At 46.2% G+C, this 23993-nt stretch overlaps 1 long non-coding RNA gene across 3 annotated transcripts in view; it reads left to right on the top strand.

Annotated features, from left to right (window-relative positions):
• LOC150008182 (uncharacterized) overlaps positions 1 to 4283 on the top strand; it is a 46132-nt gene extending 41849 nt beyond the window's left edge. For 2 of the 3 annotated variants that reach the window (XR_016511281.1, XR_016511279.1), the window contains 2 exons: positions 1 to 142; positions 3302 to 4283. The exon at positions 1 to 142 is cut by the window's left edge and continues 125 nt beyond it. This is a non-coding gene — a long non-coding RNA (uncharacterized LOC150008182). Of the gene's footprint in view, positions 143 to 701; positions 898 to 3301 lie in introns of all 3 variants that reach the window. The other variant, XR_016511280.1, reaches the window with a different exon arrangement.
• Positions 4284 to 23993: the final 19710 nt, after the last annotated feature.

The raw sequence follows: 23993 nt of genomic DNA, 5'->3' as shown, positions 1-23993 counted from the left end.
CACTGCGAAGGGGAATGAAGGAACCTGACCTTGACTGGGGATCAGGGAAGGCTTCTGAGAGGAAGCAATGCTTGATCTGAGAACCAGTGTGTGACTAGAGCTAATTGGTGAAAGGCAGAGTGGGACCGAAAGAGCATTTCTAGTAAGGCACAGTGTGTGTGTTCACCTGTCCATCCATCCATCCCTCCATCTCTCCCTCCATCCCTCCCTCTCTCCCTCCCTCCCTCCCTCCATCCATCCCTCCATCCCTCCCTCTCTCCCTCCCTCCCTCCCTCCATCCTGTTGTACAAAAACAGCCAGTACCAAGTGACCATAAAGTTGCAAACAAGTAGAAATTGTCTCTGCTTTCTAGGTCTGCAACTCCACTTGGGGAGGCTAGAGAAGTTCATGTTAAAAAAATCCTCAGAAAATGTCAGGAGGTTATTTTAAATAATGACAGACGTGAGGCAATGTCAGCCCTTACTCTTGCTCTCATTGAATGGAACTTGCCTGCGTGAACACCCAGAGTGAGCGCTCCTGGCTACCGCCCTTACTCTGCCTTCCCCCCTTGGAGAAGGACCAGAGTGCAGAGGCTGAGACCTGTGTGCCGGCAGCCTCACTCTGCTTCCATGGGAACTGCAATTTGCAGTTAAAAATTGAAACAAAATCCTGCATTAACAGGAGAATTCATCTAATTTTAGAATGAATTACTTTTTTCCTAGTGCTTTTAGGATCAACCAAAGAGCAAAATTTAATCTTAAAAAAATGGAAACTAAATTGGTATCTATTCTACACAAAGAGACTTCGGCCTCTCATGATGCCCTTTCGGGCGATAGTTGCTTGTGCTGCAGCCGGGCGGTCCGTGGGCTTGCTGTCGGTGATCAGCAAATTTCCGTTTACGATGCTGTCAGGTTAATGGTAAGTGCTGCGCTGAGTTCACAGAAAACTGACATTAAATTTATACCTGGAATGAGCCTAGAGATCCAATACGATTCTCATTTCACACAAGAAGAAATTGAAAGCCAGATGGGGTAAACGACTTTTTCAAGTTACTTAAAAATTTATTCCCCAGCTCAGGCCACAGGCTTTGTGACGGCTGTGGAAGGAGCACACAAGCTGGAGCCAGGGTCTTCTCACCCCTGGTTCCGAGCCGGGGCTTTGACGTCTGACCCTCTGCACTCAAACCCTTGCTATTTCCTAGCCTTGTGAACTTGGAAAAATGGTTTGACTTCCCTAAGCCTCCCTTTCCTCATCTATAAAAGGGGGTAACACTTGTAACTGCTTCACCGCATTGTTGTGAAGACTAAAGGGTCAGGCTTGTCGTGAATGCTCAGTAATGCTTTGCCACGGGTCTCGCCAACAGAAAGGAGAGACGTGACTATGTGTCAGCTCTGGGTGCTATTCTCTCGAGCTCCAGGACTCTGCCATGAGAATCCATGCCTCGGGCATTCAGTTATGCTGGGGACGGGACAGCGGCTGAACGGTTTTGCACGGTGGTCACACCATTTCACACTTTAACTCGCCACGTGTGAGCGCTCCAGTGGCTCCGCATCGTCACTAACGCGGACACTGCTGGTCTTGAACTGGGTCCGCCCTGGTGGGCGTGTGATGGTATCTCATTGGTGGTAGCCTACTGAGTTCAAAAAAGTTTCTTGCTTGTTTGCAGACATCTAACACTAGCTTCTAGGCCCTCTTTCACCCTCACGGATAGAGCACAAAGGTTTGACTAAGGGACACCCGTATCTGTCACTCAGCCCTGCTCAATTACAGCACCGGCTGCGATGGGCCAGACCAAGCACTGTGCTCCCCAGGAACGCCCCACCGGTCACGGAGGCAGCAGAGTTTATTTGACTGATCCCCTTTCATTAGACAGTTATGTTCCTTACAGTTTGGGGCAATGATTATAACGCTATAGAAAACATCCTTTTGCATAACTCTTTATCTGCACTTCTGTTTATTTCGTTAGCATTAATTTCTAGATGTAGAATTAGAGTCAAAGGCTAATGAACCTTTTAACTGTTCTTTTTATGTGTAACAAATAATGTTTCAGAAAGACCGAACCAACTTTGTTACTAAAATTAGCATATGAGAATGTCTGTTTCGTGGCCAAGGAATACTGTACCATTAAAACAAAGCTCTTCAAAAAAAAAAAAATGTACAAGGCAACACCTATCTGCTGCCCAAACCTCAGTCTCAGAGAAGTGCAGGACTATTTCTTTAAGTGTCTGGACATACCCTCTACTTTGTGGGGTTTTATAGGCAGCGGTCAATGCTGTGGAGTCAGGACGAGGGCCCGGAAGGTGCGGTGGGGAAGAAGCTCTGTGTGACCTGTCTTGACAGTCACGTCCTGTTCCCCAAATCTCTCCAGCTCTTTGGCTTCCAGGCCCAGGGTAGGATTCCACCTCCTGGACCCCATGTAATTGGGGAGCCACGTCTGGGGAACCTGATGCCACGGCGGTGATGCCTGGCACCTCTGGGCCAAGCCTGTACTTGCTGGTGTGAGGTCGTGCTGAGCTTTCTCTCCGCTCCCACGTGGGAGTGGCATGCGATGGAGACGCAGTGGCGTGACAGGGATGCCTTTTTTCCCCCCTTTGAGATCCTGGCAGTGTTCGCTCCCACAGCAGAAGCCAGCTCGTCCTGAATGCAGCACCGCCTCCTCTCCCCGTCCCTCCTGACATCTGTGGGCAACTCCCCCATATCCGCCTTGCCGCCCTAAGGCCTTTGCCCTGACACTGACAGTTGGGAGTCCACAGAAGCAGATTTGAATCTCTTAAGTTACATAACGGACACGAAATGCTTAGGTACGATTACCATTTCATTTGTGAAAAACCCTATGTGATGACAGATAAATAAAAATAAGTACCTATGTTTACTGAGGGAGTTTTGAGAACAAGCAAATTGCTGACTGCAGGGGTGGGGGGAAGGCGGAGGGAAGGGAAGAGGTAGGGACGTCCACCAGAGACGGATGGATGTCTGCCCAGTTGGTTCTGCAGAATCTCGGTCTAGCCTGTAGCTTTATGCTTCCCCCAAAAGGCCAAGCCCATCAGGACTCAAGAACCTGCCGTGAGAGTTGTCTGGCATGGGCACAGATAGGCAGTGTGTGTGTGTGTGTGTGTGAGAGAGAGAGAAATTGTGAAGAAACCACATGCCCAGTGGAAAATAATGCCCTTTTTAAACAAGCTGATGAGCAGGTCTTGATACGAGGCAGTGTGGTCTTGCTCCCCTGTCTGCGAAGGAAGCCTTTCATGCAGGCATGATGTATCGAGGATTTAAACCATCGAGATCCTTTATGCTAACAGACCGTTTGTCTTGGGTTTTCTAGGTTTCCAGGGAATACACCACTGACTCTGAACGTAGCTGCTGTGGGGACAGACGCATTACTGTCCCTAAATCATCAAGCGGCAGACCATGCGGTACCAGGATGTGAATGGAGTCCAGCTCCCCACCTCGCTGTGTGCTGAGACGTCACCTGGGCAATTTCAGGTCCCGCTGGCTTTCGGGTGTCAGAGCTCCTGCTCCTTTTCTTCACTTTTCTTTGGCATCAACACTTCCAACTAGAGTTTCCTAGTTATCCTCCGTTCTGTTTCCCAGTACATCCAAACCTCGGATCTGCCCTGAAGGGAAAGGGGGGCTTCTTTGCAGGAGGAGTGGATGGTTCCCCAAGTTGTGCTCGGGACTCTTTCTGTAGTTTTTAATCTTTTCAGGAGCTGAAACGCTTTGGTTGCTGGAGTGTGTGTGTGCGTGTGTGTGTGTGCCCTACCCCCACAGAAAAGGAAGAATATTTGCTATGCCTTTCTCTTTTAAATGAAAGTGTGTTGAAGTCTCGTTTAGACCATGTTTGAGAATTTCTCCAAAGGCGTGTCCCAGACTGGCCCCAACCTACCCAGTGTAGAAGTTCCTTTCCTGGAGGACTCTGGGGGGACATGTTTTCTCCTTCCCAAATGCTTTCCTTCCAGCCCAGTGTCCCTACCGGTTTATTATCAGGATCCCAATCACCAGGGTGGCAGTTACTCTGCAGATTCCTGGGTCACACCCTAGACCCACTGAGTCATAGCCTTGGGGGGCTGGGAGCCAGGAATCTGCATTTTAATGGGCACCCCAGTCTTAGAACCCCTGCCTCCTAACCCATCCCCCAGTGACAGGAGAGCGTGTCCACCTGCCTCACCTGCCACAAAGCCATGGATTCGTCTGTCTCAGAGACGAGCGAGGACTCGTGGGAAGAAGGACTTCACTCTGCTTCTTCTTCCAAAACTCTGGTGTGGCTGGGCCCAGGGTCTGAGAACCAGAAGGTCACACAGGAAGTTCAGTAAACAGGACCCAGGAAAGACGCAAGGAGTGAAACACAGATGTTGGAGCCTCTTCCGGTCCAGGATCGGGGACCCAAGCCCCATTTAGTTTTTTCATTCCCTTGTTCTCATATATTTGTTAGGTGCTTACTGTGTGCCTGGCCCCTGGCTAGCTGCCTTCCACCAAAGTTTCCATCTCTCATCTTTTTGTCATATATGAATGACAAAGCTGAGGTTTAAGTCCCACAGAGGCAGGACCAGTGAAATAATTAGTGAAACGAAGACAATTCTCTTCTTTTCTGTGTGCGTGTGTGTATGTCCCTTTGTGCCATGCACACAGGTAGGCTAGGAATTTTAGCTTGTGTGTCCATATGCCTATCAGTCATGTTATTTTTCTGCATTCATTTGCTCATCCATTCGGCAGACATCCATCCACTCCGGCATCCAAGCAGCATCCCTTGTCGCCTGTCGTGTGCCAGTCTTGGTACTGGGACAGAGTTCTTGCCCTCGTGGCGCTTTGCTTTCTGAGCAGACGATGGTCTTATATAAATAGTGTGATTTTACAATTTACCTTCCAGCAGGGATTGGCAATTCAACAGAATGCAAATCAGAGCGCAGGAGCCCCTCCCCTTCCCTCCTCCTGGGTTTACACACGCTCTTTTCAGCAGAGATGCCTTCCCAGACGTTTCCGTCCACACTTGAAATATGTATACTCATAACTAGGGGCAACGAATTAAGAGTGTGAACTCTACATGACACTTCTGTCAAAATAGGAAGTCAAGTTCTTCAGCTGTGGGTTTTGACTGCTTCCCATTAGGAAACCCCTCTCATGAAAAAAACCTTCATGGGAGCAACACACTTCAAAGAGGTTTCCAGTCATGCTGTGTTTCAAATGTGTTAATTGGATCTAATTGCAAACAGCTGCCCAATGTAGCCGCTGTTTGGGTTGGCGGTCACCCGTTCTAGATCTGGGTCATCTTTTTCGGCTACATTATATTCATATTGGGGTGCTGATACATTTGTTATAGTCTCATCATGTGCCGCCATCCAAAGGGCTGTGGGGTAACAAGGAAAACATGAACAACATAGTTGTCAAGCCCTGAGGTCACTGCCAAGTACAAAAGCACTTGGGGGCAGATACCCTATCTGATACATTTGTGTGTGGGGTCATGGCACTTCTTTTAAAAATATGGGAAAATTTCCAACAAAAACAGAAAACTCCATGGTATTTGCTGGCTTTTGTATGTGGTGGAAGCATCCCATGATCTTTTATTGTCTATTCTCCTCCACTTACCTACTGAATTTTAATACTGCCCATTGCATGAAGGAGGAGGGGAAAATAATACATATTTATTAGTTTATTAGGTGAAATTGCTGCTGGATCTAGTTTTATAGAATAATGATGTTTCTCAAGAAGCACACATGGGAGCAACACGGAGGCTAAATGTGAAGGGTGGTTTTCAAAACATGTATCAGAGAGTAAGGCCTGAACGCTGAGCAGTTAGAAGGAGCAGTCCCTGGCCGTGGTGACTGGCAGGGCCACCCTCATGCCGGCTTGGGTACAACAAAGGGTTCATTATCCACAAGGTATCACTGAGGGTGACTGGCATGTGGCCTTGCTGGGCTCAGTGGGGAACACGCACCTCCGGGCTATCTTGCCCTAGGAGTGGCTGCCCTGGGGTGTTCATACCCACTGCCATCGGACGCTGGGTGAGGGCTGCTTCCTAGGCAGCCATGTTCCAGCACATCTATCTGCCAGTCAGGTGGCAAAGTGGCCTCTGGAGGGCAGAGGGTGCCTTTTTGCGAAGAGATGCTGGTTCTGGCAACTGGAGGCCTGGCTGCTGAGTATTGAAATGATACGTGCCCGGGGGTATGGGTGAGGCACCCACCATACCTGTTATGGTGGTGGCATTGGAAGACATTGGTGGGACTGAAGTGGGGTCACGAAGTATTTTTCTCTCTGCATTGGGCACATCAGTAGCAATAATCTTCCTGAGATTGTTGGAAGCAAGTTGGTCTTCAGAGTATGACCTTTCAGTTAAATGGGATTGAGGGGGTGGAGTATATAATGAAAAAAATGATGACCGTGAGAATAATAAAAGTAGTTGTTATTTATTTTTATTTGTTCTCACTGTATGGTAGACAGTCAAGGCCTCCCCATTTTTCAGGTGAGGAAACCGAGGGTTAGAGGGGTTGAGGAACTTGCACAAGGACACAGGTAGGGGATGGCTTTTCTGACCCCATATTGTAGACTTCTGAAGACATGAAAGGCTTAACACAGATCCTTCCCTTTCTCTTTCGTCCCCCTCCCTCCTGCCCTCCCCTCCTCTCCTACGTTCCCCCTTCCTCACCCTGCTCCCTCCCTCACCTCTCCCCCTCTTTCAACAAATATTTTAATGCTTATATGTGCCTGACACTGTTTTAAGCACTACACAGCAAAGAAACAACCTGATCCTTTTTGATCCCGAGAGAGCCCCCATTCTTTCCTTATAAACCATTTTCCCTTCCCCAGGCCGTCCCCTGACTTTGGCGAGGCCCTGGCACCTGTAAAAATGGAGGCTCATATACCATGTCTAAATAGTTAAAAGTTATAACTCAAGCTGACACACTGCTAAATGAAATATATTTCACTCTCTTGCCTCGACAAATATACCTGCACAGAGAGCAGGTTAAAATTAAAAATTTGATATACAGAGGGCCCATAGACATATGAAAGGATGCTCAACATCACTAGCCATCAGAGAGATGCAGACAAAAACCACAATGAGATACCACTTTACACCTGTCAGAATGGCCATCATCAACAAATCAACAAACAACAAGTGCTGGAGAGGATGCGGAGAAAAGGGAACCCTAGTGCACTGTTGGTGGGAATCCAGACCAGTGCAGCCACTGTGGAAAGTGGTATGGAATTTCCTCAAAAAACTAAAAATGGAACTGCCTTTTGAACCAGCAATTCCATTGCTAGGATTATACCCAAAGAATCCTGAAACCCCAATTCAGAAGAACCTATGCACCCCTATGTTCATAGCAGCGCTGTTTACAATAGTCAAGTGCTGGAAACAGCCTAAGTGCCCATCTGTAGATGAGTGGACCAAAAAACTGTGGTACATTTACACAATGGAATACTATACAGCAGAAGGAGAGAAGGAGCTCCTGCCATTTGCGACAACATGGATGGAACTAGAGAGAATTATGCTGAGCGAAATAAGCCAGGCAAAGAAAGAAAAATACCATATGATATCACCTGATATAGGAGACTAAGGAACAACACAAACAAATGAACAAAATTGAACAAGGAACAGAGTAACAGTTATCAGGGGGAGGGGGGAAGAAGAGAAGGGGTAAGAAAGGGAAGGATTTAGTAAAGGAGCTAGTATAAGTGACCCATGAACACAGACAACGGGGTCGGGATGGACCGCGGGAGAAGGGGTGGGCTGGGTAGGGGTTAGCAATGAGGGAAAAAGTGGGACAATTGTAACAGAAAAACAATAAAAAAAAAATTTGTGGACTCCTGGGGTTCCACGCAGCAATGTGGTGTCGGGGGAGTAGGGACCCCCAGCCAGGCCTGCCATCCATCCCCACCCCTTCCATCTTCCCTGGCAGTCCCACATCAGGGGGTGGGGGCAGTGCACATGCATGTGTGGCCACCCAGCCTGCCCATCCTAGCTCCATCCCTGAGAACAGCCACCCTGTGGCCACGTTTTGGACTTAGGGGTGTACACATTGGAGGCGTGGCCTGCTCTCAAGAGAACCAGCCTGAGGAAGGCCCTGGCATTGGGCTCTGGACCATTTAGGCCTCATCCCAGGGTCTCCGGCACGCAGGGCATGGTTGGGAAGGGAGACACACGCTTCAAGTGGGCACGTTGCCACCCTCCCAAACCGCTACTTTTCATCCTGTGGAGGACTCAGAGGGCAGGGCCCAGGGTCCCCTCTTTCCTAGGCCTAAGAGTGGTACTGCTCCTCCCTGTTCTGGTCTCTCTTCTAAAGCTCGCTTTCACATGCCTTTTTTTTTTCTTCTCTCTCTCTCTCTCTCTCAAGAAAATGTGGAATTCAAACAGTCCACTTGTTGAACAGAAAGAGAGTCAGCGGATGTAGACAGATGGCAGGTGCTGTGGGAAGAGGAAGCGTGGAACTCTGGAGAAAGATCCACTGGCCTCTCCGTCAGGGGCTGACAGCCTTCTCCATGTTCAGCAGCTCCACTCTGCAGAAGGAAACTCCCCAGGGCTCTGTCTTGAGATCTTGGTGGACTCAACCCCAACTTCTAAGAATGGGTGAGATCTCAGCTCTTCACCCTATTTGCTTCTCTAGCCATGACAACCCAAAACTCTGGATGAACTGGAATGCACACATACATGGTGCTTGCCTTTACTGGGCGAGGTTACCCGGGGGGAGTCCGAGAGAAGATCGTCTGACCCAAACAGCACGTGTTCCTGCCAGCAGAAGGTGGTGGTTTAACACAGGCAGGTCTCGGGGATACTGCAGTTCAGCTCCAGAGCATCAGAGTCCAGTGAGTCGTAATCTGCTTGCAACACTCCGAAGCAAATAACGCGAAGTGCAGTAAAACGAGGTGTCCCCGCGTTTACTAGAAGTAGGACTAGAGCAGAGCGCATGCTAACGTGTTCAGTAGTTGATGCTGGTCTTCAGTAATCCAGCTAATCTAACTGCAGGTGTCCGTGAGGTTTGTGTTCCCCCTTTAGGTGATTATTGTCTCCTGGGCACAGGTAACTGCCAACAGGTGCGCCTCTTAGGGAACTGCTGTAAGATCTAGGGTGGCATTAGCTTACTTAAAACGCTGCCTGCGGTGCACTGGCTGGCAGGACCCCGTGATGGAAGGATTTGGGGCCACAGCCAGGGTCACTGAGCGAGAGCGCCATGAGCAAACCTGGCTGTTAAACTTACTGGGGCACCTTCCAGGACGGAGACCTGGTGGGAAACATGGCCAGACCTCAGGGGGTCTACGACTCTTGGGAGGGCCTAAATGGAGCTCAGACAGCAGGGCCTGGCCCAGCCAAGGGAGCACAGAGCAGACGTTGATCAGCCAGATTCAGCCCCGAGTCCTTCCAGGGAGGAACTGGGACCTGAAAAATGGTACAAGGACCTGCACACAGGAATCATGGGGACCGAGTACCTCCCTCCCCTTTCGTGCCACCACCAGGTAAAGTGAACTTCCCCCAGGTGCCATCTTGGAGAGGGATGGAAAAGGGGGCAAAGAAAACATCAGCTTGAAATATCTGAGAGATGGTTTAAATGATTGGATTGTATGACATTTAATTTTCTGTCTCTACATAGTAAGGTGAAGGGCTCAGGGGAAAGATTAGGTCAGTTATAGAAAACAATGAAGCTGCCTTTTCCTTGTGTCTGTTCACCATGCCTGCATTAAGCATGCACACACACACACGCACACACATACAAACACCCTCGGCACTTCTGTTTTTCCCTGCCGCCACCTTCCTCAAGAACATACACCCACAAAGCATTAGTGAGAAATGTGGACTTCACCGAGGATTTCAAAGGGGAGAGGAAGGAGAAGCTTTCATTGCACACTCCACAGCGGACAGGTTCCTAATTTGTCCTGTAGTTCATCATTTCCACAATGCACCTTGTTCATGTTTGAATATTTGCTCTCTCTGAAGCAGAACCTGTCTTACTGGGCTGGTGTGTCACAGTACACAGGGGTGGGCAAAAGTAGGTTTACAGTTCTTCTTGGAAAATATGACAATACTTAATACCTAGTATTACAAGAATAAACTGTTTTGCTTACCCACAACTGTAAGCCCACTTGGCCCACCTCTGTATAATTGGCCGCACTTTTGTGGCAACGCATAAAATAATGGTGTGTCTTACGTGGGCACCTTCTTTGATTTGATGAAAGCTTTGCAGCCTCCTGCTTTGCCATCCCTCCTCAGCTGTGACCAGAGGCTTCCCCACTGTTCACTGGAAAGACTCACCAGTTCTACCCTTGATTCACCAAGTGACCTTGAACAAGTTATCAAACCACTCTGGGCCTTTGTTTGGCCATCTGTGAAATGGGGATACACTAACTGCTTTGTAGGGTTGTTGTAGGAGTTAAATGAGCTGTTACGTGTAAAGAGATTCAAAGAGGGCCAGGGAGAGGGAAACACTAGATACGCAGTTAGTCTTATAGTTACTGCCTCTTTAGTCTCTTCCCACTCAGGCCCAGCCTCCTCTTGCCTGTTGCGTTTTTCCTCCTTTCCTTATGGTGTGATTAGCAGGTCAGTGACCACTGTTTGCTGTTTGAACACCCCTTGAGACCTTGCCTCTCCTCCCCAAGTGGCTCACCTAAATATTCCCTCTGAACAAATGCATTCCCTCTTGAGAGGAGTTCTGAGAGAGGACAATTGCTGTATGTGATAATGTGTCTTCATCCTCATTTTTGAGGTATTTATGGTGGATGCAAGAGAGAGTGAGGTCTGAGTTTGATTGGAGAGGAAGAGGTTTGTTGGGATGTGTTAGGGGATAGGATGGGAAGAATGGGGTGGACCAGATGGCCACTTGAAGGGCCACTAGGCTACTTCTCCAACACCTCTCTTGTGGCTTTTGTGTGTGACAACAGCCTTCCATGTTATGGACACCGCTCACCCTGGCCATCCATACAGGGTGGAGAGGGCTTTCACATGCTCTTCAAGTCACTCTGTAGGGGTGGCAGCTGCTCTCTTCCCCATACAAGGCTGACCCTAGAACATAAGTCAGTGGCTGTGAACTGAGAGATTACTTTGGACTTAGGTGAAATGTGGAGACTCAGGAACACATTTTCAGATGTAGCAGCCTTAGAGAAAGATAGAGAACAACAAAGAGCCACCCGGCACATCTGGGTCCGAGATGTGTCATAGGCCTACATGCCTGGGTAAGGTTTTCCAGACCCTCAGAGCTCTCTAGTGAGGCCGGGCAAAATCATCAGCTCTAGCAAGTGGAACATTCCTGCTGTGGAGTTAGCACTTCCAGCGCCAGAAATCAAACACACTAAGAGAAGCGTGTCTTGGCGCAAGGCGACCAGGACTCCAACTGGTCAGTACTCCACCCTGTTCATTTACTTTGCTGGTGATCTTGTCTGCAGGAACAAATAGCTTTCTAGCTCATCACTTCTGGAACAAACAAAGAGTTTTTGAATGGAGATTAAAAAAATATTTTTGGGGTTTGTTTTGGGTTTAATGAGTCAATGCTTTATTTTACTAGGAGTGTTTATAACCAAACCTAAATGTGCGTAGGGTCTTGAACCTCCCTCCACAACTATTTTCTATTTGTTTCCAGAAAAATTCCAACACCACATTTTGTTTTAGCAACCAGAGGCAAATATCAGGACAGGGGTAAAGGACAAGCTTGGGGAAGGGTTTCCCTGCAATGTGGCTTGAGTTTCTGTAGGGCATCCGTCATCTGTGGAAGGCGGGAGTTGGCCCTGAGGTTTCTGTGGGAGATCCACTGGTGTTCAGCATGGCTGACTTCCTCGCCATCAGGAAATGTGTCTCCCAGTTGGCCAGGCCCAGTGCAGAAGGACCGACTGATTTGCTCCTCAGGTCTTGCACCTGTTGCATGTTGAATTTTACTTTTGTATGTCTCGTTTTCAAAATTAAATGTATTGAGTTATTTATTATTCCATTGTGCTTTTCCTCAGGAGTTTAATAAACAAGCCTGTTGCTTATTTCCTAAATTGTCCCCTCAGATGCTCTTTGGAAAAAAGCAGGGTATATTTGAATAAGCAAGCAAAACAATAAGACATGAGAGTCTTCAAATACCTGCCCACAGTGTTCCTCCTACTGTTCCTTTCCTCTTAGCTGTTGTTGTCATGGTGATGCTATGAGGCTGACTCCTTGCCCACAGGTAAAATCATCTCTGGTTTCCCTATAGCCCATTCTCTTGATGAAAGCACCTTGGAGTTTTGAATCGGTTTCTTCAGGTGTTGGTTCTAAGCAGAGGTGTGTTGGTAAGTGTCTAACAACCGGCTCTCAGAAATAAAATTGCCTTCATCTGTAGGGTGTACTGATGTCTGTGGTGCAAGTATGAAGTCTGTCTGGAAAAAGTCCAACCATTGTTAATATAATGAGAACAATTTGTGTGACATCGATGTAACCTGGCAGCCAAGGAGAGTGGACTGGAATACACATGTGTGAACAATGACGACATCACTGTACTAGTCAGTGGGGGGCTCTAGACAATGCCATTGAGTGAGCATGTGTACTGTGTGGCCATTACATACTGAGCAACTGCAGAAACGAATCTGCATCAAATTTTGTGTTAAGCTTGAACACTTTTCCATGGGAACTACTCAGATCATTCAGAAGGCTGCGGCTATGGGCAACTGGTGATTGGCAGCTTCATCCTGACAGTGTGCCCACTCATGTATCATGTCTCATGCAGAGTTTTTTTGCCAAACATCAAATTATCCAGGTGACCCAGGCCTCCTACAGCCCAGATTTGGCTCCCTGCAACTTCTGGCTTTTTCCCAAACTAAAATCACCTTTGAAAGGGAGGAGATTTCAGACCATTGATGAGATTCAGGAAAATACGACAGGGCAGTTGATAACAATTGGGAAAAGTGTGTGAGGTCCCAAGGTGCCTACTTTGAAGGGGACTGAGGCATCATTGTCCTGTGTGTAACGTTTCCTGTATCTTCTTCAATAAATATCTCTATTTTTCAAAGTAGCCAGTGCATGGCTGGATACTTTCTAGACAGACCTATACTCCCACAGTGGCTAATACGAAGCCACGGGGTGACCTTATGAATGTGGAACTGGAAAGAGACGCACACTTTCAGGAGCTGGTGGGAGCTGGCTGCACCACACCACTGCTCTGTGGACCAGGCTATGGGTTCTCAGCCTTGGTACAACTGACACCCTGGGCTGATAATTCTTTGTTGTCAGTGGCTGTCTTGTGCATTGTAGGATGTTTACTAACATCTCTGGCTTCTACCCACTCATTGCCAAGAGCATATTCCACTCCCTTCCCACCCAAGTTGTGACAAAAATGTTGCCAGACATTGCCAGATGTACACTGAGGGGCAAAATGACCCCCCAGGTCGGGACCGTTCTGCATGCAGGGTATTTGGAAGGTCTCTTCAGCAGACAACAGGCCTTTACCAACTGCTCTCCGTGAACCACCCTTCCTGAAAAGGTGCCCTCTTGGCATTTTGAACTTGGTGTTTTTCAAAATATCACAATATGCTTCCTTGAGGAGTCTTGGGAAGAGTGATATTGCAAAGAATTAAGGCACCAAGATGTAGCATGACCACGAGGGGAGAATCCAGGTCATTCCATGGCCTTGATTCGGGACTGGGATAGATGGTGAGGGACTGTAGTGGCCCCCTAATTCAGCCCTTTCTTTATCTAGAAGGGAAATGATGCTCAGACGTCAGAAGGAACTTGTCCAAATGCTTGGGAGCATCACAGAGGTGATGTGAATGCCATCAAAGGCCTCTGTGACGTGCTGGGAATGAGGACCGACTCCACCTTGGAGCTCTAGAGTTGTTTATATTGGTGTTACAGTGTTAGGTTTGATGGCCGATATTTTGACATTTCCCTGGTCCCAGCCTCCACACGCTCCCCTCTCCACCCCCTGGAAATATCTGCTCATGAAAACCACATTATAATGAGGGACTTCTGTTTCAGACAGAATGATTCCCATCAACATCAGGAGTGAGCAGTGGATTCAAAAGTTCTATTCAGGAGGGTCAAGCTGCTTGTCATTAAAGAACAAATGTTGAGGATTGTCATTCCTCTCTTCTTCCTCCCACATCTGCTCGTGGCCTGCTCATTGATGAGGTATCTCAGGCCTGTCCCAAAATGCCTTAAGAGGAGGGCTTATAGAAGAAACTGACTTACCAGTCGAAAAGTTAAGACCGCAAGAGTAATGTGATAAGAACTAAGAAATCCTTTACAGGTTTGCACTGAAAATGTGTTTTCAATGCACAGAGGTGCCCTGTCAGGAAGGAAACATTAGGGAGGGATTATTTGCATCAGTGGAGTTCCTTGCCTGTGGAAATTCCCCTGTAATTACATACAAGTAATTACAATCACATACTTGTAAGTTAATACACTTTAAATGCCGATCAATTGGGCTTAATGAGGAGATCAGGTCTGCTTTTATTAGGGGACTGAATATGAGTGAAAGGAGTGCTCTGAATCCTGGATCTTAAAGAACACATAAACATTTGAACAGAATCAAGATGTGGTGCCTTTGTGTGGAATAATTCACGACTTCACTCCAGATGAGTATTTTTACAATAGGAAGTACTGGCTCTTGAGGAAATTTCCCATAATCAATATTTATTGTCATTACTGTACCTCATGCATCTCATGTTGTCCTTTGTCCCTCCCCCACCAGGTCCACAGGGGTCATGCAAACCAACCCCGTGGCCAGTCCACTTCCACACCGCAGGGTTACCCTACACCAGTCCTTTGGAGCTCCCTAGGCAATGTGGACCAGTTGGAGTTCTGCTTGTTTTTCCCAGAGGACAATTCAGCCTCAACTCCTTACTCTGAGGGGGGCAATGGTAAGGATAAGAGGGGTGGTGCTTTGGGTTGTGGGGAGCATTTGAGGTGACTTTGTATGACACCCCCTGCTCAGTGAAGCTCAGCCCACACTGCCCCCTTGGAAAGGCCTTGTGGGCCATGGAAAAAAACTTTCTTTCTTCCTCATGGATTTTGAATAGATCTAATCTTGATTTTTTTAAAAAAGCAGTTAAAGGGGGATTGCTAGAGGAAAGGGGGTACCGGATGGAGGGGAGCAAAAGGGGGAAAATTGGGACGACTGTAATAGAATAATCAATAAACTATAGTAAAAAAAAAGCCGTTAACATTTTACTGTATAATCTTTTGGAAGTGTTTTATGTATATAGTGTCATGTACTCTTCAAAAGTCTCATTATATATCTTGCCAAATTATTGTCCAGAGGAATATGCCAATATACACTCCTACCTGCTCTAAAGGAGCACCTTGCTTATTATAATTTTAAAAATCAATGCGTTGGGAAATAATACTTCACTGTCACTTTTTGTTAGAATTTATATAACTAATGAGATTGATCATGATTTTAAATGTCGATTTTTTAATTAAGATTTTTTTAGAGCAGTTTTAGGTTCACAACAAAACTGCAGAAAAGGTACAGAGATTTTGTATATACCCCCTATTTTGACACATGCACAGCCTCCCCCATTATCAACATCCTCTTCCAAAGTGGTGTATTTGTTAGAAGGGATGGACCTACAGTGACATGTTATCATTGCCCAAAGCCCACAGTTCTCTCTTGGTGTTGGACAGTCTACAGAGCTGGACAAATGTATAATGGCACACATCCATTATTCAGATATCACAGAGGGTACCCTCACTGCCTTAACAGTCCTCTATGCTCTGCCTACTCATCTGTTCCTCCCCCCACCAACTTCTGGCAACCACCGGTCTTTGTGATGATCTTTTTTTCTCAAAGTGAAAAAGGTAGAAGCAACCGCTTTTAGTTCTAAGGAAAGGTTGTATTAACCGTGATCAGCCCTAGGAACCAAGGGGGGAAAAACTGAGGAGAAAAGAGTGTAAAGAACTTGATGATGGTACTTGCCCTTGAGCTGACGCCTGAGAACCCCAGGACGTAGCACTGCACTCTCACCACACGGCCCACACTACGAGAGCAGCAGCAGCACCGGGAGATGTCAAGCCCTGGCCGGTGCTGGTCGGCAGAAACAGCAGATTCTGTCCTGCTAGACTGTTGCTCGTGAAGAATCGTTTGTGCTGACTACTTGTCTTTGTCATATGATCCCTCCTGGCTCTGCAACACAGATGTGAGACGTGAAGAGAGTGTGCCGCTGGAACTCGTTTCTAAGTGTGGAAAATACATAGTTAAAGTGGGGATCTTTAAAGTATTAATATTATTCTCCATATGTGTCCATCACCACATGTAGAAGTAGGTCTAAAGGACGGTGTGTGTGCGTACATTGCTTCTCACTGGAAGATGGCTAAGCCTGAAGAGTTGCTTCGGGCCGCATTTGTGGCTGGATGCGTGGGTCAGGAGCTGGTCCTCAGTTTGTACATGGGGTGCCCTGATTAAGTCTATTCATTGAGGGTGAGTGCTCAGGTGTTGAGGATCCATCTCCCCATTTTCACTTAGAAGCCTATTTTATTAATTAGAACAACTTACTGGACTGTGAGACCCTTGGGGATTGGCCTCACAGCTTATTTTGTATCCTTAGTACCTGACCTAGCAAGGCAGGTAAGAGGTTCTTCTTTAAAAAAAATTTTTAACAGCTTTTTTGAAGTCTGAATGATGTAGAATTAATGCACATTTTTAAAGTTTCCATTTGATGAGTCTGAAATCACAGCCACCATGATAGTGAACATATTCATCACCCCCCAAGTTTCCTTGTGCTCCTTGGCAAACCTTTCCCCTTACTGTCACTGTTCCCAGCCACAGACCTACTTTCTGTCACTACAGATGTGTTTGCATTTTTTAGAATTTTATGTAAGTGGAATCATACAACATGCTTTCTATTTTTAATTTTTGGCCTGGCTGTTTTCACTCAGCAAAATTATTCTGAGATTCATCAATGTCGTTCAATACATTTATCATTTGCTCCTTTTTATTGCTGAATAGTATTTCATTGTATGAATCATAATAGGTACTTAACAAATATTTGTGACATTACATTGACTCAAAAATTACATTTTAAAAATATACTTGGGGGAAGAGTGGATACAAGGGGACCACGCTATTCCCATTGAGTGGGTCCACCTAGGAAGTACCAATAGAAATCAGGAGGTGAGTTGGTGTAGTAGAGACTTATTGTCATTCAGTATCTCTTCTCCCTACTTTCACAGTAATAGAATGCCTGATTTTTGGCTGGTCACAGAACTGTCTGAAATAAACACTGTGTGTCTCAGGCTTCTGTTTAGCTAAGTGTGGCCATGTGACTAAATTGTGGTCAATATGATGTAAACAGAAGGGGTGTGTGAAACCTAAAAAATTCTCCTTAAAGAAAGAGGAATGTCCGTCTCCTCTTCTTCCTCTTTCCTATTGGCTGGAATGTAGTTGTGATGCCTGGAGCTCTAGCAGCCATTTTGGACAAGAAGTGGCCTTGAGACTAGAAGCCACTGTGGCAGGACAACACGTAGAAGTAGTCTGGGTCTCTGAAACCATACGGTGCTGTGCTCACCCTGGACTAATTACCACCAGCTTCTCAACTATGAGAGAGAAATAAACTTTGACCATGTTTAAGCTTCTAAAAGCCTCTTTTGTGTTTTTTCCATTTTTTTTCAGCCAAAACAGTCCTAAGTGATAGAGGTGGTAAGGCTAGAGTTAGAGAACAAGATGGAGTTTGATGTTGCTGCAAGGTCATTTACATCACGATAACCGAAAAACTTGCTAGCTACGAGATTTTTGCACTTTATTGTTTAAGTATTGGGAAATCTTTTAAGATATGCTATGTATTAAAAGTATAGGCCCTGGAACCAGGATGCCTGAGTTTGAATCCCAGCTCCACTGCATGCTTGCTCTGTGATGTTAGGCAAGAGACTTAGCCTCTCTGAGTCCCCAGGGGCAGTCCGTACTTCATAAAGTAAAGTAGAGTCCGTCTAAGCGTGGTTCCAAATAGGAACCCAGCCGCAGCTGTTGGAATCTCTTTGGGTGAGTCCTGGGAAAACAATGAGAAATTGTTGTTACTAATTCTCCTTTTCCCAGCCATGCAACTCACTCCCGTCTATTTGCCGCCATCACTAACATTTTAGACTTCCCCCAATTGTAACTTATTTTATATTAACTTACTTTTAACTTGGTGGCTCTCTGGTAGAGTATACAGTTAGCCTAGTCTCATGAAAAGTTTTTACAGCTCCTAGTTATTTATGCTGGCCAATTTGGAAACACTCCATAGATGTCTAGTCTCATTTATTGTGTATGAATTCTTGTTATGTTTAATTCCTAGTGAGGTTTTGGCGCTCTCTCTCTCTCTCGCTCGCTCTTTTGAAATATTTCAAACATACAGAAACTGGTGTACATCCAGATGTCATTTATCTTTCAAACATAACTCTGTAGAACAGTAGCTGCCAACCTGATTTATTGGTTCAGCAGCGGAACCCTTGCTTCAAATGGCACTGTATGCAGATCCCCATTACAGAGAACATACATTAGAGCTTCTCTGGTTGAAGTGGGAGTGGAGGGCTTGGAGCCCCAGCAGATAAAACCCCTCCTGCCTTCCCCTCCCCACACCGCGGAGCCCCTGAAATGTGCTCACAGACGAAGGCCCTGTGAATGTAGCTGAAAACCATAGATCTGGAATATGTTCAAGATCCAGAAAGCAAACTAAACACTGTTCTCTGATCCATCAAAATAAGTGATACAATGCCTGAAGGCTTAAGCCCATACATTTAGCTTTTAAAGGAGCCTGCAAGACCCTCATTCAGATCTCTGTGCTCATATTCTAGCCATAGTTCTAACAAGTCACAGAAGAATAGAAGAACATCTCGGAGAGGGGAGGCAGGCAGACACAGCCAGACGCGACTGCTAACAGTTGGACCGGTGAGAGATGGGGCAAGGATGTTCTAAAAAGGCAAACAGAAGGCATTACTACCACCTTCTGAGGCCAGTCAGGGTAAATGTAGTCTTCCAGTGGGTCACAAAGTGCGGTCATATATATGTACATGCATGTGTGTGTGAATTTATACATAACTAGTGGGAGCAGGTGTATAGTAGTATACAGTATGTACATATACATGGCATTTTTCTTAATGACGATGACCTTAAAAAGTAAAACCTCTCTTACCTTTTATATTTTATGTTCTGTTTTAGAGTAATAATAATATACTTATTAAAATAATTATTATGTATCAGGTACTGTTCTGAGTGTGTTTTTTTAAATTCTCATCTGCAGACAGGCTTATTGATTTTAGAGAGAGGGGAAGAAAGGGTAAGAAGAAGGGAGAGAAACATTGATCATTTGCCTCTTGTATGCGCCCAGACCAAGGACCGAACCTGCAACCCAGGCTTGTGCCTTGACTGGGATTGAACCCGTGACCTTCCGGTTTACAGGGCGACACTCCATCCAACTGAGCCACACTGGCCAAGGCTCTAAGTGTTTTTATATACTTAACTTATTTAACCCTCACCACTACTTTATGAAGTAAGGACTATCCCCAGAGACTTAGAGAAGTTAAGTCTCTTGCCCAACATCACACAGCAAACACATGATAGAGCTGGGATTCAAACCCAGACACCCCAGTTCCAGGACCTATGCTTTTCATATAGACCACATCTTAGGAGAATGTCCACTATTTCAACAATAAATGCAAACATCTTGTAGCTAGCAAGTTTTTCAGTTGTCTGGAAAATTCACGTACCCAGTAAGCGGCAAAGTCACTTGTCCCCCAACAGTCCTTGGTAAATCAAAGAACAAATTAATTAAAAGAGGATCCCAGGGGTCCGAATGCATCTACAGTGCCTTTCCCTCTGCCACATGGCTTGTTGGGAGGGCCACAGAGAGGCAGACTAACCTGAGCAGGTCTGAGGGACCGGAAACTATCTCACCACCAGACTTGGCAATGGAAGTGAAATCTGTGGACCAAAACCGTCTGCAAGATGGTTGTTTTCATTTCTAGTATTGTCATCTTCCCAGTGGCCCCAGAGGTATTTTGGAGTTGGCATAAAGGCTACTGTATTTTTTAGAGGCAGCTTCTTTCTGTCCTGTTTTTATATTCTGTGATGGAAGAGTCAGAAGCTTCAAGTTTCAAAATGAATCTTGTTTCAAGTTATGCAAGTGCCAGGATGTGGGGCGTACCTCGTCTCGGGTCAGTCAGGCACGGGGACCCACTTGACTTCATGCCCAGGTTCGGCTGTTGCTCTTTGTGCTCTGGGGTACAAAAGCAGCTTTGGCGTTTCCTGCCGTTATGCCTGTAGGTACGGACTCATTTCCACCTCACTGGATCAAATATGATGTGAAGGGAAGCTTCTGACTGTAAAAGGTCCATGAAGTCTGGAGGAAAGCCAGGAGCACATTTTCTGATAGGCTGGGGGCCTCAGTCACTTCAGGCTGCTACAATAAGACCTCAGAGGCTGGGTGGCTCAAATGACAAGCACTTACATCTCACAGTCCTGCAGGCTGGATGTCTGAGCTCAGGTGCCAGCACAGTCGGGTGCTGGTGAGGACCCTCTTCCTGGTTTATAGGCAGCTGCCTTCTTGTGTCCCCACAAGACAGAATGAGATCATTTCTCTCTCATTTATTCTTAGAAGGGCATTGATCCCACCATGAGGGCTCCACCCTCATGACCTAATTGTCTCTCAGAGGCCTGACTTTTGAAGGCCATGACCCTGGGCTTTAGGGCTTCACTATATGAGTTTTGAGGGGACACAAAAAATCAGTCCAGAGCAGCCGGAGTGTTAATTTATTATTCTCATGATTGCTGTAAATGGATAAGTCACATGCAACATAACATACTCAGAGGCTTTAAGGCAATTTTTGTTTTTAAAGAAGATAAGTCAACATAAAACAAATAAGAATTCCCAGCATATTTGCTGAACTCTTAGCAAAATCAAATTCCTGATAATTTGTTAATCACATCATATTCTTTCAAGCCAATCCCTCTTCTGCGTACTTGCCTGCCTGGTGGACTCCTATTCATCCTACAAATCCCAGTTTCTTTGTAACCACCTTTGTGCCATTTCTGAGCATTGAGCATATCTCTAGGATCTATCTCACGGACTAGTAGTTACTTGTTGCTTACCCACTGTATTTGTTAGAAAGTGAGTTTTGTGAGGATAGGATTCATAACTTATGTATCATCATACCCTCGGATGTAGACAGTGTGATGTGCAGAATTCTAAGATGGCCCCTGAGGTTCCTACCCCCTGGCAGACACACCTCATGTAATTCCTTCTTTTTGAGTGGGGATGGCACCTGTGAATATGATGGATGCCACTTCCATGAAAGATTATATTATATGGCTAAGGTAAGGAGTCTTGTCTTGCAGATGGAGTTCAGGTCTCATATCATTTGATTCTGAGTTCATCATAAGGGAGAGTACCTTGGGGAGGCCTGTCCCGAGCAGGTGAAAGCCCTTGAATAAGGACTGGGCCCTTCCTGAAGGAAGAGCTGCTCCTGCTGGCTTTGAAGAACTATGCAGCCCTGTTTTAAGAACATGGGTCCAAGTGTCAAGGTCCTGAGGAGGGCTTCGAGGAGCTGAGAGCAGTTCATGGCCAACCGCTTTGAAGAAACTGAGAGCTCAGCCCTACAGCTACCAGGAGGGGAATTCTGCCTATGACCCAAAGATGCTTGGAAGCAGATTCTTCCCCAGTCAAGCCTCCGGATGGGAAGGCAGCCCACCAGCACCCTTCACTGCAACCTTACGAGAGCCTGAGCAGAGACCCAGGTCAGCCCTGCCTGGACTCCTGACCCACAGAAGCAATGAGATAGCAAATGTCTGGTGTCTGAAGACACTCAAGTTACGCAATAACAGAAAACTAACACAGCAGACGTTTCTTAAATGTTTGTTGAATTTAATTTACTCAGGGAAATAGAATATTTAAAAGGAATCTTTACTAAAGTTTTGGCCAGTTTTGAAAATGTAGACATCTGAAAGATTTGCTCTCTTCCCTGGAGTCTTCTTCCCATTCAATCAACTTTACACACTTGCAGGGTTTCCGTAAATACCAGCTTCTGATTGTCTGGAAGTAGGAAGCACGAATCTCTCCAGCCATCCTTCGGCATTCCTGGGAGATAGAATGGATCAAAATTGCTGTTGAAATGAGACCACCATCATTTTTCAGTCTGCTCACTATGTACAGAGCTCAGGATGATTAGAAAATGTAAAACACATGCTAGCGGTTCAACCCCTTTAGTTAAATCGCATTTACATAGATCAGTTTTCCCAGCGGACATAAGTTAGCTGAACTACGGCAATTAAAAAAAAAAAAAAAGCCAAACCACAAACACAAAACTAGAACCTTTGGCTAAAACCAAAAAACATGGATGAGTTAAGCCATATCAGATGTAATGGTTTGTTTTGAGAAGCATTCAGTCTGTCGTCTATATGTGTGCTCGTTTTGTAAAGGCAGGCGGAGAAGCAGAACTTGCGAGATCTTCAGCTGCCGAGATAGAAACCCAGTACACGGGGTTTGGTTCCACCGGAGAAGCTGATACCACCACAATCACCGATGACCCAGGTCAGGGACATGCTGCTGGCTCTCCATTACATTCCAGAGCCACCTGAAGGGCAGTGGCCACAGAGCGACTGTGAACATGGGTGAAAACAAAATATGACCCAACCTTGGCCTTGGAGTGCTACCCGGGGCAAGTTTCTGGGCCTTGAACTACCACCTCCGGGAGGCCCTCCTCGCTGTTCTGCCTCCTGGGAATAAGAGCAATCTTTTGGTCCGGGTGCCTCTTCCTTCCCACTGCCCACATTTTCAATTCCATGTGCCCTTGGCTTAATGTAGCTTCCTGTTTCTAAGAAAAGATGCCGAAAGCGCCTTTTGAAGGCTCCAGCGGTCTCAGAAGGCTTCTTGCGCAGCAAACAACTCTTAGCAAACAACAGTTTGATGAGTTAAGTGTAAACGATCGGAGACATATGGATTACATTTTGGGGGAAGTACACATGGGCTTATGATGTAAAGAAGGGCAGGGGGGTGGGCGGGTGGGGTGCAGAAGGGAATGGTTGGAAAAATGTGGTTTGGGGCTTGCCAATTGCAAATGTTAGAAACAAATAATTCGAGATGTTTTGCCCAACCGAGAGCATGGCTGGATTCACCCTTTCCTTCTATTTACATGTCATTTTCAGACTCAGCACACATGCCAGTGCTGGTTTGTGTCTTGAGTAGATTTTTTTAAAATGCAGTTATTTTGAAAGATCGTGGCATGTCGCCTCTGAGTGTGAAGGGTGGGGTGGTGCTGGGGAAGAGCCGGGCATTTAGAAACATCTGCCTTCAGGCTCAACTGCTCCTCAGCCCTCTAGTGTATTCATTCCCTTTGTGGAGGTTCAAATCCCGGCTGCACTAGTGAGGTGTGTCTGCTTGAGCATGTTACTTAACCTCAGTCTCCCCAGCTGTAAAATGGGGACAGTACCTATACCAAGGCTCACGGGGATAGAGCTGTTGTGTGGTGTAGTGTTAGGAGTATGGATTCTAGAGGCATATTCCTGGGACACACATCCTGGCTCTGACCCTTGCGCGAACTTGGGCAAGTTCTTTAGCCAATTTGTGCTTCAGTTTCTTCATCTGTAAAATGGGGAGAATGTTGGCATCCGCCAGAGAGGGTTATCTTGAGAATTACATGAAAAGAACTTAGGACGGTGCCTGGCACCTCGTAAGTATTTAGCAGATGCTCACTATTGCTGTCATTGTTTACAATTGCTCTTGTTCCGTTGAGCTGTTAGGCATCATAGAAAATAAGGTGACTTCATCTCGAGGCTGGGGACACAGGTAGCCCCTTATCCCAACTGGGGGAGTCTCCTACAGCTTAAATGCCCTTGCTTATTGCTTCAATTTATAGATTAATTCCCTATTTCTTTCACTCCCAAATAAAAAGCCAGTAGATTCTTTCTTTTAAAATTAGGCTCATCTTTTTCTCCAACCTGGGAAAGATCCTTTCTCTCATCTACTTTACAACCATGTAGCACTCAGAGTCACTCAATCCAAGAGTCCAGCTAAATCGGACTAGAGTGTGGGGGACTCCAGGGCTCAAATGGAAGAAAAGCTGAACCCAGAGTTGTGTTGGTTTAATGCATTGCTTCTCAATCGTTCTTGCA

This window comes from Furipterus horrens, unplaced genomic scaffold (genome assembly GCF_987537825.1).
Source record: "Furipterus horrens unplaced genomic scaffold, mFurHor1.1.pri manual_scaffold_5, whole genome shotgun sequence".
NCBI classification, from domain to species: Eukaryota; Metazoa; Chordata; class Mammalia; order Chiroptera; family Furipteridae; genus Furipterus; species Furipterus horrens.
This window is presented reverse-complemented; position numbering and strand designations above follow the sequence as displayed.